The sequence below is a fragment of the Ictidomys tridecemlineatus genome, chromosome 1 (genome assembly GCF_052094955.1).
Source record: "Ictidomys tridecemlineatus isolate mIctTri1 chromosome 1, mIctTri1.hap1, whole genome shotgun sequence".
Lineage (NCBI taxonomy): Eukaryota > Metazoa > Chordata > Mammalia > Rodentia > Sciuridae > Ictidomys > Ictidomys tridecemlineatus.
The window spans coordinates 195,372,127-195,382,971 of record NC_135477.1 but is presented as its reverse complement, the minus strand read 5'-3'; the positions used below and the strand labels follow the sequence as shown (position 1 = coordinate 195,382,971).

Below are 10,845 nucleotides of genomic sequence, written 5' to 3'. Positions count from 1 at the left end.
GCAAGGAGTGAAGATTTCTGAGGGTATTTGAGACTTCACCTTGTGTGTATATCAATTAGCTGAAAGATGCAGAAGTGCAGGAAATGCACTGTCCCAGTGCATAGGTAGAGTGATGCTCCTGTCCCAGGTCCTCACAGGAGGTGGGCACTGTGGGAGGTTACTCTGAATGACTTTTTTTTCATTCCTGAGCAGAGAGGCTTTGACCGTCACTACATCTAGTAGTGACCTGAATATTGCCCTGGTCCCAGAAGTTGAGGATGTGTCTTCAGACATAGAAATGCCATCCTGCAGCCACTTGAGTAGAATTACACTCACTTGTCCTTTGTGACCCTGCCCTTCCTGACCTTTCTTTGGAATGGACTTTCTAAGGATGACGGTCCTCCCAATAAAAGCCCACTTCCAAACATGCTCACTCTCTTTTGCCAGCCTCTCCTGACTTTCCCTTGCTCTCCCACTTGGGGAGCTTGAGGCTGAGAGCAGTGGAGCCATCCTGAATCTTGTTTAAATGTAGAGTGTGTGTCTGTATTTTATTTGGTGTTCCTGGAAATTCACATTAGCAACCTTAAGTTCAGTTGTCCGAGTGGGTCAGAGGCAGCAGGGCACCTTGTTTTGATCATAGGATTTCACAGTGACCTCAGGAATCAACTAAAATAGCTGATTTTAAGGCCTTCCAGTAAGGTTTATAAAGAAAATGATCATGTTTTAAAAAGTATCAGATTGTTCTTCCCAAGGAAAGATTATACTATAAAAGTTGTAACTTCTTTTTTCTTTTTAAAAATATTATTATTGGAGCTGAGGTTGTAGCTCAGTGGTAGAGTGCTCACCTAGCACATGTGAGGCTCTGAGTTCAATCCTCAGCACCACATAAAAATAAATAAATAAATAAATATTAAAATATTATTATTATTGTTATTATTATTGATACCATAAATTGAACCAGAGGCACTGTGGTTAAGTGAACCACATCCCAGCCCTTTTTAATTTTTTTTTTAATTTAGATACAGGGTCTTGATAAGATGGTTAAGATCTTGCTAAGTTGCTAAAGCTGACATTGAACTCATAATCCTCCTGCCTCAGCCTGCTGAGCTGCTGGCATGCACTATTGTGCCCATTTTTTTCTTTTTCTTCTTAATAATAAACTTTGGCTTATGAACGAATGTGTTGTTTGGCACTGTGACTACCTCTCTCCTACTCTTGTATTTCAAATTGGATGTGGAGGTTACAAAAATTATAAATACTCATTACCTGAGGAAACTGTCCTCACAGGATTATTTGTAGGGTCTTAATATGTGATAACTGTTTCACCATAAAGAAAATAACACAAATGCTTTTCATCCTAGCAGCAACCCTGTTGGTTGTGTGATCTCCACTGTATAGGTGAGAAGGCTGAGGCAGAGGAACATCCCAAGATTAGTCAACTGGTTCATGCTCCCTGATTGCTCTGCTTCTCAAATCTGTGGTTGGTCCTCAGCAAGGTAAGGTTTGTGTTTGAGGATGGTGGGGAGGGAGACACCATAGTGGTGAGAAAAAAAATGTGTGCAGAGGTGACTACAGAGGGAGCCATGGGCCATGATGGTCAGTGGACACTCATAAATGAAGGCCTGCTGGGACTCATCCCCACCCCCACCTGCTTCTCAGAGTAATGCTAGTAGATGCAAGAACATTTGCAACTGGGAAAGGGAGCAGGCCCTTATGTTAAGCAGTTCATCAGTTAATCCTCACTTGCCCCCAACCAATGGGGAATCCCCTTTGCATAAAATATGAATGACTCTGACTGGACTGCTAAATTGGTGGCATTGGAGAAATTGCCATGGTAACACTCCAGGTAGCAAAGCCCAAAGAGAATTCATTGAAATGCTCATAATACCCCAGTAATATAATGTTCCAGTAACACCCCAACCACTTTGGGGCTTCTTAAACTTTTTTTGTGTGTGTGTGTGTGTGTGAGTGTTTGCACCAAGAACAAATAAATTCTGCAGTTTGCTGAAGCCAATTAGCACCTTCTCAGAGTAATGCTAGAAGAAGCAGAACATTTGCAACTGGGATCACAGAGAAAAGCAATTATTAAAGTGCAGTAATGAGAACACTAGAAATGTTAATATGATAGGCATCATTGGCTATTAATTAGCATGTAAAAGAACAAAATCTGGTGGTGAACTTAATAATTACTATTACTTTGAAGAGATGAGAGACACAAACATTTCCAACCATGCAGTTATTACCAAAAAAATCTGTAATTTATATTGATAACAAATGCACAGGGCATGCTGAACCTATGTGGCCTGTCTACTTCTGTCATTGAAGTAAATGTTGAGTTTAGTTAGAAGTTAGTGAAAACAAAGATATAATTGTCTTTTACTCATGTTTGCATAGCCGCTTTCCTTCATTCCCCTGGATTAAGAACCCTGAGCCATGTGGGGCACTTCTTCAAGTCTCATGAACAACCTCCTGGGCTTTCAATTGGGCTTCTAGCAAACTCAAGTTAGGGAAAAGGATACCTTGAAAATATGGAGTCTTCCTGCTTGTGGTTCTTGCAGACTGCATTTAGGTAGCCCACCCCCATTTCCCAACATAGTTTTCATAATGATCCCCATGAACACTTGCATCATTTTGTAGGATGCACTCTTAGAAGCCAGTATATTTTGTTACCATTTGATATTCTCTTTGGGCTTTGCTACCTGGAGTGTTACCATGGCAATTTCTCCAATGCCACCAATTTAGCAGTCCAGTCAGAGTCATTCCTATTTTATGCAAAGGGGATTCCCCATTGGTTGGGGGCAAGTGAGGATTAACCGATGAACTGCTTAACATAAGGGTCTGCTCCCTTTCCCAGTTGCAAATGTTCTTGCATCTACTAGCATTACTCTGAGAAGCTGCTGTCCCACACTAGAGTCTTTGAATACCAGCCACTACCCTACTTTCCACCGTCCTACCAGCAGTTGGATTACACTCAGTCGGTGGATCCCTACTCACATCTGAGCGAAGCCTATGTTGCAGCCATTAGCCCCCTGCACCAGCCTGTGGGCACCAGCAGCCAGGAACAGTCCTGGTCTCGCCGCCAGAGCCAGGAGGGGGCCGCCTAGGGTGCCTGGCTGGCCTGCTTCCCCAACTCTCTAGGATAGAGGGAGGTGCTGTAGGCACCCTCGGGGATGCTAACAGCTGCTCAGACTTACTGTTACCCCATGGCATGCCCTGGATGCTGCAGGCCTGGCAAAGTACCTGGGGCTCCATGACATGGCTCACCAGATGAAAGAGGTGCAGAATGTCAACCTGCTTGGGCCTGATCAGTCTGTAATCTGCAAAAGTCCGATTTTCCATGGCTAAGAACCCCCTGGGTCTCCCCTGTCAGGAGGATCTGGTGGTAGCCCTGATGAATCCCATGAAGTCTTCTGCTTGGTTCTGGGAAGACTGTCTCTCTTCAGCTCCATGTCCAAATATAAGTGACTGTGGCTGAAGTGCAGAGGCAATTGTCACCTTCTGAATGCTTAAATGCCTCACTGCTGGGAGATGTTCTCAGGAAAGCAAAGTCCCAAAATGACTGATTGTTGTGGGAAAAGTTGGACAAGACTGGGCTAGATCTTCAAGCTGGAATATGGAAAGCTGCTCTTGTGACCACCCTGACATCCTTGGTGGAAGAAAAAGCTGTTCACTTGGCTGGGTACTTTGCATATGGCTGTGAACTGAAGTTTCCTAGTAAGCCAGTGGCCAAATATTTAACCAGGCCTCACCTAGGAGGGTAAATTAAGATGGTAACAAGGAAGAATAATGCTGTGGGTGTCTCAGCAAGTGTGTAAAGAATTCATGGACCCCCTCAATTAAGACCGAACACCCAATGGCAACAACAGGCCTTCCCTGGTCTTAGAAACCTACAACACAAGCACTTGTCTCATTTTTGCCTGATTACACACGGGTTCCTCAGCCAGGTCATCTGCACCCCTGTGTCTGCGGTGCAGAACTACATCAAAGAAGCCCTGATTGTCATAAACAAATCCTATATGAACCCCAGAGACCAGAGTCCAGCAGATTCTAACAAGACCCTGGAGAAAATGGAGAAGCACAGGAAGTAAAATGGGGGTGAGCACAGGGTGGGAAGGGAAAGGACAGAGGAATCCGTCTCCACTGAAACAGACTGGAGGCACTCTTGCTGGGGGAGGAGTTTCCAACCTGTCTTACCCAACAATCCAAAGTCCTCTGTCACTTGAGGCCAGCCAGTTGCCAAGTAAAACAGGGCAACATGAAAATTGGAAATTTACCTACATTAAACCCTTTAAAGAGACTCTTTTCCTGACAGTCCTAAAATCAGCCATGGTGAAGATTTCTGGAGAAGCCCAGTTAAAACTTTTCTATGGAGAAAGGGTGTGCCACTACAACCTGATATAACAAAGAGAATTGTCCATCATGAGGCATGTGGAAATCAATTGGTGCTAAAAAATGTGTTAATACAGGGGCTGAGGTTGTGCTCAGCAGTAGCACACTTGCCTAGCATGTGTGAGGCACTGGGTTCGATTCTCAGCACCACTTACAAATAAGTGAAAATAAAAGTCCATCAAGAACGAAAAAAAAATTTTTTGAAATATGTGTAAATACAACTTGATAGTAGAGAAAAAATTATAAGTATTGGAGATATAATGTGTTTTCATAAGTAAGGAATAAAATATGAATGTCCATGTCTATTAAGTATAAAATTTAGTATGGTCATCATACTAAATTAATTGAGTATACATGTCAGTAAAAGGCAAAATATCATAGGTACCATTTGACCTAGATATCTCACTCCTTGGTCTGTACTCAAAGGACTTAAAATCAGCATACTATTACAGCCACATCAATGTTCATAGCAGCTCAATTCACAATAACTAAACTGTGGAAGTAAACTAAATGCCCCTCAATAGATGAATGGATAAAGAAACTGTGGTATACATACACAATGGAACAGTCTCAGCATTCAGACAGAATAAAATTATGGCATTTGCAGGTTAATGGATGGAGTTGGAGAATATCATGCTAAGCAAAGTAAGCCAATCTCAAAAAACCAAAGGCTGAATGTTCTCTCTAATAAGTGAATGCTGATCCATAATGGGGTCAGGGGAGGCATGAGAAAAATGAAGGAACTGTGATTGGGCAAAGGGGAGGGAGAGTGGGGAGGGTGCATGGGAGCAGAAAAAAATGGTTGAATGAGTGGACATCATTACCCTAGGTACATGTATGACTGTATATATGGTGTGATGCTACATCATGTACAACCAGAGAAATAAAAAATTGTACTGTAATTGTGTACAATGAATCAAAATGCAGTCTTCTGCCATATATACCTAATTGAAATAAATAAATTAATTAAAAAATTGGCTAAGAGTTACAAGTGTGGATTATGACTGCATGAGCCTTAGAAAATAAGAGTGTACACCAGCCAACACATGAGCTGTCAAACAGTGTTAGGCATGTGTTTATATGTACAGAATTATGTATTGCAATCGCTTTACTTAAGTGGACATGTATTGACTCACTTTTCATTATTTAGCAATTTTGTACAAAATAGTAATTAATTTGTAAGCCCTACCAGAATATTTCCTAGCTGGTTTGTAGTTTTTCAAGAATGTTACCTTGTTTTTGTATTTCATGTGGTTCTTGTTTTCATATATGTGGATCTATAAATAGAATTGCAGTGTTTAAATCTTTAGCTTTTAGGAAAGAGGAAGGAGGAACTCTGAATGCTGGGCCAAGAGAGGGGGCAGAGCATCTGGAGGAAGGGGCCTTATGGAGCAGGTCAGGTGGCATGCGTCAGGGTGAGGGGGTTTCTTCATATGGGGTATGACATTTTGAAGAAAGGAAGTATTTCTCCTAAGACTTGGAGTAGGCAAATTACAAATCAGTTTAGCTTTGTGTTGTACACTAGTTTACAGAAGAAAATATATTAATATAATGTTAAAAAGAAAACACCAACAACATAAAAGCTTTTATGATGGATTTTGTAAATAGATTCAATATGGGTGACCTGTTCTCTAGCTGTGATCTTACCACTTCAAATAGATGTAATTTGAATAAATTTTGTATGATAGAGGATCAATTAAATGATTTTTTTTAAGAGTTCAAAAAAAAGAGAGCACCGTAAGAAGGCTCATCTCTGACAGCCACCTGGGAGCTCTCCTCTGCACTAAGCTCTATTCTTGGACCATTCAGCTCTAACTAATTCAATCCTTTTCACCCCATGAGCAGGGAAGTGACTTGCATAGTCATCTAGCTTTGTCCTGAAGCCTGAGCTCTTCAAAAGAATTGAATGTTTTATATTGAGGTAATTTCAGTTACGCACCAAGTTAGAAATGGCAATGAGAGACCTCTGTGCCCTTTACCCAGCCTTCCCTTTTGACCTCTTGAAACCCTGTGTTGTGGCCCCATCAGGTGCTCACAGCTGCAGTCAGGATGCAGAAGGCCTCCAGTGCTGAGGGCCACTCCTGTCTTCCTCTTGTTGTCCACCTATGCCCTTCACCAGCCTTGCCACATCCTTAACCCTGACAGCCTTGATGCTGCCCTCCGCTGTGTCATCTGATCATCTCACCAGTGTTGCTTGACTAGACTCAGGCAGTGTGTAAGCTTTTGGACATTTTAGTGTGAATTTCTGAGGAATAATCCAAACTCCTGTGTGTTGACAATTTATTTTTCTTTGCTAAGTGTTGTCCTGGGCCTTGGGTGCACTTGTCTCTTGGCTTGACCATTTGCTAACTCATCATAGTTCAGGAATCCCCAGGATGTTGAATGACCTCCCTTTATATTATATTCTCTTTAATCAAGTCTCCTCAATTCTTTTGCCATTCTCTGAAAGGACTATCTGTTTTCATCATTGTAGAATTTTAAGAATACTTTAAACACTCAAGGTAGTAGTCCTTTGCTCAAAGTGTGGTTTGCATTTTCTTTTTTTCTTTTTAATGTGGAGATACTGTGGATTAAACCTGGGGCACTTTATCACTGATCTACATTCCAGTCCTTTATATTTATCATTATTATTTTTTGAGACGGGGAGTCTCACTAAGAGCTGAGGCTGAGATGATCCTCCTGTCTTAGCCTCCTGAGTAGCTGGGAAGACAGGCATGGCCACTTCCTTGTATTTTTCTCTCATTCTCTAACTTGTCTTTTTATTTTTATTTATTTTATTTATTTGTTTATTTTTGGTATTGGAGATGGAACCCAGGGTAACTTAACCACTAGCCACATTCCAAGCCCCCTTTTTAATATTTTATTTTGAAACAGGTTCTCAATAAATTGCTTAGTGTCTCACTAACTTGCTGAGGCTGGCTTTGAACTCATGATCCTCCTGTCTCAGTTTTCAGAGACTCTGGGATTACAGGCAAGCATCACCATGCCCAGCTGTAACTTGTCTTTTTATCCACTGAACTGGTTTAGCAGAAGTTTACCAGTTTATTAATCTTTCCTTTTCTAGATTGCTTTTCTTTTTCAAATCTGAAGATGCTTTGCTTAACCCTTGATCTGAAAGATTTTCTTATTTAGTTTTGTTTTCCTAAATGTTACGGTTTGGTTCCAGAACATCCCCCAAAGCTCATGTACTTGTGCAGCATTGTTCAGAGCTGAGAAGATTGGATTACAAAGGCTCTGACCTCATCAATTGCCTTCTGTTCTGCATGAAGGCCAGCAGGCACACTTTCCAGCTGGTGTCAGGGATAAAAGAGGACATGCCTAAGTAAACACAGACCATCTAACAAGTCTGTGGCTTCTAAAAGGTGGCAGAGAGGACAGGGATTCTCTGTGAGCTGAGACAGCCCTCGGGTTCTCTTTGGAGGGAGTGAAGGTACCAGCTGAAACCAGATGTCAGGAGAACCTTTTGCCCTCTCTGTGCTCAAAAAGGAAACAAAGAAATGTGGATCACAATGAAGCAAAAGGTGTTCACTGATATCTCCTCAGACCCTTCGATCCCACTTCCACTTCCCAGAGCACCACCTTCTTCTTCCCTCAGCCCTCACACTTGCTTTCTATGGGCCATCCTCAGGGAAACCCTCCTGGGTCATCCTCTGTCCAGCCTCTATAGTTAGTCTTGGCCCTCTTTTCTCTGTGATGACTGTTGATGTACATTCCAGGGCCCACCTAACAGAAGACTGGTGTCGGGGGGAGTGGTGATTCATATTTGGGTTTTGATGATAGGAATGTTAAGACCACTAGGCTCCTCTCCAGCCTGCACCTCCTCAGGCTCACTAGGGAGAAGCTCCTTCTATCACATATCAAGCCCCTCTGGCCCACTCTTTGGAGCTAGACTTGAAAACTGCTTTGAGCTCAAATTAAACCTTGTTCCTAATGTGAATTTCTCCTCAGTTGAGGTGCTGCTGTTGGGGAGTCCAATTTGCCAGAAATGCCTCTCTTGCTTTTCCTGGCTGGTCTCATTCAGACCCTTCACTTTCTGGACATCTAAAATTATATACAAATCACCATATTTATTAACAACACATGAGGTGATATGCTAGATGGTTTATATAAACCATGGTGGCTGTTCCTACTAGGCGTGTATCAGGGATGGTGTGCAATGGATGGAAGGGGTTGATAAATGTATTAAACTATACAAATAAAGAGAAGGCCATGGCTTTGGTAATCTAGGTCATGCATAGTTTTACCTATAATTGAGATGGTTGTCTATTTCATTCCTGGGTGGTGCACTTATCCTTGGAGTGGCATGAAATAGGAGGAGCTACCCAACAAGTAAGACTGCTACACTACCTGGGCTGTGTCCATTCTAAATCACACAGATGGTCAGAAAAATAAGCTTTACTATGATGTATGGCCACAAGGCTTTCTAGTCATTGCATTGTGTTGGATTGGCACAAAAATGCTCATGAACAAATAAACTGCTTATCCCTAAGAACTTTTACCAAATCACTAAGAAAATAAACTTTTCTGTCACCACAAGTGTTTTTGCTTCAAACACTACTTGTTATACACATGCTACTCAAATTCTTTTCATTATAGACTTATTTTTATTATATTTTATGAGATATACTTTCCTTCAAAATCATACTCTTCCCCAAACTTTATCTAAAGAGGAGCTAGTAATTCAAATCACTGTGGACTACTTTGCAAGCATTCATGCATGGCGATCTTAATACCTGAGGTGAGGTCTACATTGCCATGAGAAACTGGAGTGACACATGCAAGTAAGTCTTTCCTGGAGTTGGTAGAATTTCTACTCTGTTCATGACTTATATTTCCACATTCGTGGATATTTAAAAAAAAGGCCAAATATTTCATCAACATACTCGCTTTCAATAAAATACACAATTCTATGTTACCTTTTCTCTATATTTTCTGCACACAGTTTTGAAACATTTTGATCTCATTTATTTCTACTGCTTTGAAACCATCAACTCATCCAATAAAAAAATATTTTTTTCTGTTCCAGATTAACCATGCAAGTCACAAGTAAATCTGGGGTTGGAAATATCCTAGAAATATCAGACTGATCAAAGCTATTTAAAAACCTTCAGTTACTTATGTAGGCTTTTTTTGTGTGTGTGTATGTGTGTGTGTGTGTGTGTGTGTGTGTGTGTGTGTGTGTGTAGGCTACTAATCACTATGGTGGACAACTTCTGACTTCTGATTATGTGTCACTACTACTTTGTATCACAGCCCTCATTTTGGATAAATCTCAAAAGATATCTTTCTGCATGATCTTGAAGCAATTACACCTCAGGGCAACATTATAGCAAAGCACTTTCAGTGCTTGAGTTCTCAACAGGAAAAAAGCATGTCTTGATCATTCCCCACAACTACATATGTTTTAAAAATTAGTTCTACTGATGTATAATTTATTTACTATAACATATACACATAAATGTGAAATTCTGTATTTTTAAATATATTCAGGCTTTTGCAATGATCCTCACTACACTACTTCATTAAAAGAAAGAAAGAAATAGTTCTCAAACTCATTAGCAGTCACTTTCCATTTCCTCTTTTCTCCAGCCCCAGTCACCACCAATCCATTTTCTGCCTTATGGATTTGCCTATTATCTTATGATCAACACAGGACATTACATTCTATCTTTTGACTGGCTTCTTCACTTGGTGTATGTCCTCAAGGTTCATTCATATTGACATTACTCACTCCATCCCAAGGCTGAACAATATTCCACTGTGTAGCTATACCACATTTTGTTGATCTTTTCATCAATTGATAGACATCTGGATTATTTATAAATTTTGGATATTATGAATAATGCTGCTATAACCATTGTTGTCTAAGTTTTTGTGTGTGGAATCATATTTTCATTTACATTGGTTACATAACTAAGAATTGAATTATTGATCATATAATAATTCTAGGGATTAAACTTTTGAGGATATGCCATACTGTTTTTCAACCAGGATGTATGAGGATTTCAATTTCTCTACAATGTGGCCAAAAAATGCTTTTCAAGTTTTTTTTTAATTATTATAGACATCCTAATGATAATTGGGAACCTGTGATTTTTATTTGCATTTCCCTGAGAGATAAACATGCTGTTTAGTTCATTTTCACATATCTAATGCCATTTGTAATATTTTTATTTTGGTAAAAATATAGTGTTCTCTTTATCCTGATGGTAGTAATTTGAATCTTATTTTTCTTGCTCAGTATAGCCAAATGTTTAAAATTTCATTCATCCATTTGAAGAGTGTCTTTTGATTTTAAATAATATTCTCTAATCATTTTATTCCTGATTCATTTATTTTTCCCTAATCTTTATAAATTCCTTTATTATATTTCCTTTGGTTTTAGTTTGCTCTTGCTTTTCTAGTTTTTCAAAGTCACATTAGGTTTAAATTTGAGATCTTTCTGCTCTTATAATGTAGGTGTATATAGCTAGCCCT

At 40.1% G+C, this 10,845-nt stretch overlaps 1 pseudogene; it reads left to right on the top strand.

The window, feature by feature from the left end:
- Positions 1-1,569: 1,569 nt before the first annotated feature.
- On the top strand, positions 1,570-4,067 carry LOC101968411 (transcription factor AP-2 gamma pseudogene; annotated as a pseudogene).
- The last annotated feature ends 6,778 nt before the right edge of the window (positions 4,068-10,845 follow it).